The 6,210-nt window shown below is 36.7% G+C and overlaps 1 non-coding gene across 1 annotated transcript; it reads right to left on the reverse strand.

Moving 5' to 3' along the window:
• Positions 1-5,162: 5,162 nt before the first annotated feature.
• TRNAV-AAC lies at positions 5,163-5,236 on the reverse strand. The gene has a single exon. It is a non-coding gene; the product is annotated as a tRNA-Val (tRNA).
• Between the last annotated feature and the right edge of the window lie 974 nt (positions 5,237-6,210).

The raw sequence follows: 6,210 nt of genomic DNA on the forward strand, positions 1-6,210 counted from the left end.
AGAAACTTATGGATTCTCCCAGGTTTTAACTGGAGAGCTTTAAGAAGACGGCTAATATGGCTAAAAAGTAATGTGAAGATCACTTTTAAGTTAAACCTCAGCCTTTACACGTTGAAGACAGCGATTTTGCAACCAGTGAGAGGAAGGATGCTAATAGACCATGGGAGAGATGTAAAAACATGGGAGCCTTGATGCAACAAGAAACATTTTCCATCCATTGTTGTGGGTAAAAAACCAGGGTCCATTAAAAGGGAACGTACTCGAACGGGCATACCTAGGCATTATTATAAAGAGACGTGGACGTGTTCTAGATTGATTGCAATGTAAATCAATGGAATAAGAATTAGATACCGAAAACGTTTACATACACACTTAAGTCACATAAGAGATATCACTGGAAGCCTACTAAGTATCTCACATACTAACATTTCATAATCAGTTATGAACCCTCCCTTGTGTTGCATTTGAAAAGAACAACAATAAGAACCCAAAAAATGAAATCCTAGGAAGTTTGAAACACCCGCATATATGTTTATCAAGATACGAAATTATAAATAGAAAACAGAATAACAAAATACAAAAACTTGCAGCAATTTAAGAACTTACCCAAGCAGGTATCCTGTCTACCATTCTATTGCCTTCTGGAATCCTTTATTTTGACCTCTTGAATCTTGATGAAAATGGGTTTTCTGATTCCCAACAATCAAATGCTCATCAATAATATAGGACATGGAAAACAGATCAATCTAGAACATAGCCTTCAGCAATGATGTCGAGCAACTACTTAAACATGAGCAACCATGTCTACCTGCAGCTTTGGACTATTTTATTTTAATCACTAAACAAGCGTATAATTAGAGACTGCTTCGAGTTGCTGCTGCTTCTTATTGACATTAAAAAGGCTTTCCACGAAAGTTGTAAATATGTATGGATAATGAATGTCCAGAACATAACCGATCCCACTGATTTCAATCTTGCAAAAAGTCTTCCGTTTTCGATTATAAGAATGAACAGAAACAAACTCACTCCGTTTATTGCACGTTAAGATTAGTTGGTCTTATCCAGCGATAACATGACATTTTACAAGAAAGGATCCCCAATCTGAAGGTAATGAGATAATTTCTTCCGTCCAATTCATGTGACTACTCGCAGTCTCTGTTTTATTCTCCTTTCGATGGTCGTCATGAAAAATCCACAGCTTGGCAGTGCTACAATATTCATGTCTATAAATATATGAAAATAGTTCTCTACAGAAATAAGCTAACTGGTTATCTACGACCAATGAACTTCTATCTCTTTCGGTATAAAACTGACTAATCATGAACCCAGGGATTGGAATAACTCTGAAATTTTCACTTCCAACATCAAATGCCACTGTAGATGCACATTCTTCATCATAGAGCAGTTCCAAATCATCAGAATACTTTCTAATGGAGATCTTTGTTGTACAATGCCAGTATATCGAACCATTCACACTGAAGGAACTCCTAGGGAAATTGTATAACGGAACATCATCGATTCTTCTCCAACTATTACTGCCTAATGTCAAGGCCTCACAAACCGTATAAGCAACACAGCGTCTCCCCTTATCTTTCTGCATTGTAAACACAGCAACCAATTTGTGTTTCTTGGCGACAGGATCAAACCCAAGTTTTTTAATATAACAATGTTCATAACACCCATCTCTTCTTGTTTCCCTGAAGAATACCGAGTTGTTAATAATCATTACTTCTCTAGTGCTAACATTGTATATGTAAAATGTAACCGTATACCTGAGGTTCCAGTAGACGAAACATATCAAACTGTTCACGGGATTCAGAATGTGAGTGTTTCCTTTTCTTCCATATAGTGTCACATTACCGTTGAATTTATCATCCATTGCATTCCTGACAGTGTGCAGTATAGCTGTTGTTGCATTATTCCCATTTTCTCCTGAAACAATCTCAGCTGACAATAAAGAAATCTCTTTCGGCAGCGCATATCCGGCCATGGGTGAGGAAGAAAGGTGAACACATTGTCTGGCCATGGATGTGGTAACCGGTGTGGGAATGTAAAACCTAGGAACTATGATAATGAGACCGGGACGTGTTTTCGATTGTTTGTAGTGTAAATCAATAAAATATTCATCTCCTTAGTATGTCATGGATCATATCTTCATTATCGGATATCGATCGTCCTCCTCCTGTACCCATTCATACAGGAAAAAAAATAAAAAATCAACAACCCTAGAATCGAGATCCAAAAAAATGAAAAAAAACAAATTGTAATTCTTCATTTATAAACAAAGAAATAAATAATTGTAATTTGAAATCTATGGAAAACAGATGAATTATGAATACATACCGATGCAGGAATCGTGGTCCATTCTTCAATTTCTTGAATCTGGAAGAGACTAGGGTTTTAGGTTTTCATAAAGAGAGTAGTAGTTGTTATTACGTGTGAATCGACTGATGCAAGAACCTAATCCATCCGGTAGATAGAAGACTGGAATGACAGGGAGTGTGTACTTTATTTTAGATGGTACCATAGACACTAGAGAGATTGGGTGCAAGCCTAATTCGGAATCCCTACACGAAAAGGGATCTGATTTTATTTTAGGAAAGTAAATTTTCAGTGGCAGAGTTCCCGATATCTAATAATGCAGCTTGTTCTCATGTGTTGTATACTTGTATTAGTCGCATGGTAAATTGAGTTGTACTAGTTGTGTGCCCATGCGTTGCATGGGATCAAATTAGTTGTCCCAAACTTTTCAACAATTTTCTTTGGCATTTAAATTCGAACTTTGGTTACTTAAAGCAAAATGAGTTGCAAGGTTCTTTAGAAATTTTGCCAAGAGTCCCACCGCAATAAGATGCACGATTTATACATTTTATGCAGGCACCACTTCAATTAATTGCATGATTTTTTCCAAATCCAATGTGCTAAATTGCTAATGAAGCTACTTTTTTTTTTAGAGCTTGAAATGTTACTTTAATTGGGACCTGCCATCGGAAGTTGGAGGCTGCGATTTAACCATTCGGTTAGAGTTACCAAAATATGGAACCAATTCAAGTGTTCAAAGAACATCTTGCTTAGTCTAGGTAGTAATGTAACTCGCCCCGATTTGGATGTGGTCGAGCCGCATGCTTAAAGTATGCGGCCCCTTTCTTTTTCAAACACGTATATAAACTTAAACCTGTCCCCTCTAAATCCCCGCAAAACATTCCCCTTTTGAGAAAAAAATATGAAATTAATTGAAAAAAAATTAATTAAATACTTTTGTAATAAAAGTGTTTTTCACTTTATTTTTTAATTTATATACGTGTCAAAAAAAGAAAAGGGGTCACATACTTTGAGTATGCGGCCCGACCACATCGTAGCCGCCCCGAATGTAACTGCGCATGAATTGGATGGGACAGGAATGCGAGACAGTTGAATAACACATAGCTGAGATTCCAATTGCGGCCAAACCCTGACTGAAAATTAACCACCATACTGAATATTAACCACCATACTGGACGGAAGTGTAATAGTCCTACTGTGAATTGTGTTGGAGCAACACAGATTGTAGGTTTTAATCCAGTAGAGTAGGCCGTTTTGCTCCATCATTGCTGGGACTATATATCTTGGAGTTTAATCCAGTAGACTAGACCATCTTATTTTAGCTTTTAGGTAGTTTAATCTCTCTGTATTTCATAACTCTATGACAAACTTTAGATTTTATTTCATATTATGCTTCTCTTTCTTTTTTGTAATCTTAGTGTTTCATTAGTAGGAGCTGAATGAAAAGAAACTCGCTTGTCCAATTCTGCAGTAGAAAGTGGTACCTATGGCTATGAGGAGCAATCTAACCGTGCAACTATTATCATAATATGCAGTATGCTAACCCTTTCAATTAATATTTACGAAGATTCACATTCACAGTGCAAACTAAGAGAAAAAACACTGTAAAAGGAATCACACATAAAAAAAAAAAAGAAAAGAACAAATTTAATTACATCCATCCCTAGCTGAGCAGCTGTCAATAGAAAGTCGTCGGAAGATAAGTAAAGCCAGACAACAAACCTAAAGCATTATCATATAACACCTTACGAAAACTTCGTTTAGCCGGCTTAATAACCTTGTTAACAGTCATATAAACTTGCAGAAGTCCTTGTTTTTTAGGAGCAGATCCATCCATCTTCACCAGCTGAACCATTTTAGTGCGGTTTTTGTCACCAGATAACAAATCAGGTTTTCTGAGATCGCCTTGTAAGAAATCCCATAAAAGAATTTTAGCTCTACCCACAACTCTAGTACCACTTGAAGTCCCAACTTCTTCGTAAGGCACCTTCATGTCGCCTTTTTCGTAATGTCTAATCACTTCTAGTTTTAAAACTGATTCATGAATCTTCATATAATCGATATCAAACTGAATATCTGTATGTGCCCATCTAATTGGATAGTTTCGCATCAATCTACATCTGTCTCGAGTATCTTTACACACATATTTACCATCCAACATATTTTCCAAACAAACGGAAACATAGTACCTAGGAGGCTTCTCGATGATGTCTGCAAAGCCACGGCGTCTGTCTTTTTGCGGTTCTTCTTCTTCTAGGTGTTCTTCTTGGAGGACTTTTACGTCATCGTCCGTGCACGGTCGCTGTTTTATTTGATCAAGGCTCATGATTTTATCGATCATGTCTGCAAACGGATGGCTTTTGTCTCCTTGTCGTTCTTCTCCTTCTAGGTGTTGGCCCTCGAGGTGTTTTACGTCATCGGTGCACGGTCGTGGCTGTTTTATTTGATCGAGGCTCCTGATTTTGTCGATGATGTCTGCAAAGCGATGGCTTTTGTATTTGCGTTGTTGTTTTGCTTTTTCGCCTTCAAGGTTAATGATCTCGTCGATGCAATCTATACGCAGAAGAACTTTAGTTTTGGTAATATCTTCTTCTGGTACTGGAGAATTGTTCACGCGTACAACTGATTTTCCTTTGCAGCAGTTCTCCATTCCCGGTTGATATTCAGGGACATCATAGAATTTCGTTCGATTGAACATCTTTTTCTCTTTTTGTGAGTAGTGCATCTTTTATTTATAGGAGTGAACTTGTCAGGGATGAAAAAGGATTTGAATCCTAAAGAAATATGGTTTCCAGGTTCCATAAAAAGAAAGAAAGGGTTTGCTAGAAAAAATATAATTATGGTTTCGCCCAGGTTTGAACTGGAGACCTTCAGTGTGTTAGACTGACGTGATAACCAACTACACCACGAAACCTTGGTTGCTCTTTTTTGCATGTATTTTTTAATAACTCTAAGTCCAGCTTTCCCCGGAATTGCTCCGATACCGTATGCCAAGTTCAGTGTAATCATTACTAGTCAATACATACTGACTTGGTAGATGGTATCCTGGAAGTCGCCAACACCTTCTTAATTTACTAACCATCATTTGAAATTGTTAGAGGATACTTGGAGGCTGGAACTGTGGAACACCATTGTATTTACTTTTCACTGCCATATATTTGTACCTATTGAATTTGTATTGTTGATTGTTAGGTCTTTTTTATGTAATCCCCTCCAATAGTGCGCCAACTTTTTTCTAAGGGATATCTACCTGTACTATCGATTCAAACTATGTTGATTTTTAGGTTTTTAGGACTTGAGTATCCCTATAAATTCTAACCTGTATCAACGAGTGAAACAAATATGACTAAAGCGAATTGCTACCAATTTGCTCTGAGGTGTGCCAATTCAGTGCTTAAATATATTTTGTCTTGTATGAATTTTGGCACACTCTCAAATAGATTTTCCGTAGTAATCTTGTAAAACGAGAATTTATTTAGCGTAGATATTACTATATGTGTGATGAAGTCCGACCAAACATTCCATCCTTATCTGTTTACTAAAATGTTTGAGAAATTATATTTCTAAATTGACTTCTAAATAGTCACCACTAAAAATGACTACCACAAGTTTAGTTACAGGACTTATTATACATTAATCGATGTCACTGCAATACAGTGGTAATGTAAATTGGTAGTGATATCAATGACTTAGAATTCCAAACTGGTGAGCATCACATTCTATGCCGACCATTAAAAAGGAAAAGGACTCATCCTGTATCAAGAGTAGAACTGCTCAAGACTTCGTGAAGATAAAGTTGAATGTTGCATAATCCTTATCCCTTACTGCACTAAAAATATTAGTGCATCAATGAAAAATATTATTTAAACATTCAGATAAATTAGTGGA

The sequence above is a fragment of the Papaver somniferum genome, chromosome 9 (genome assembly GCF_003573695.1).
Source record: "Papaver somniferum cultivar HN1 chromosome 9, ASM357369v1, whole genome shotgun sequence".
Lineage (NCBI taxonomy): Eukaryota > Viridiplantae > Streptophyta > Magnoliopsida > Ranunculales > Papaveraceae > Papaver > Papaver somniferum.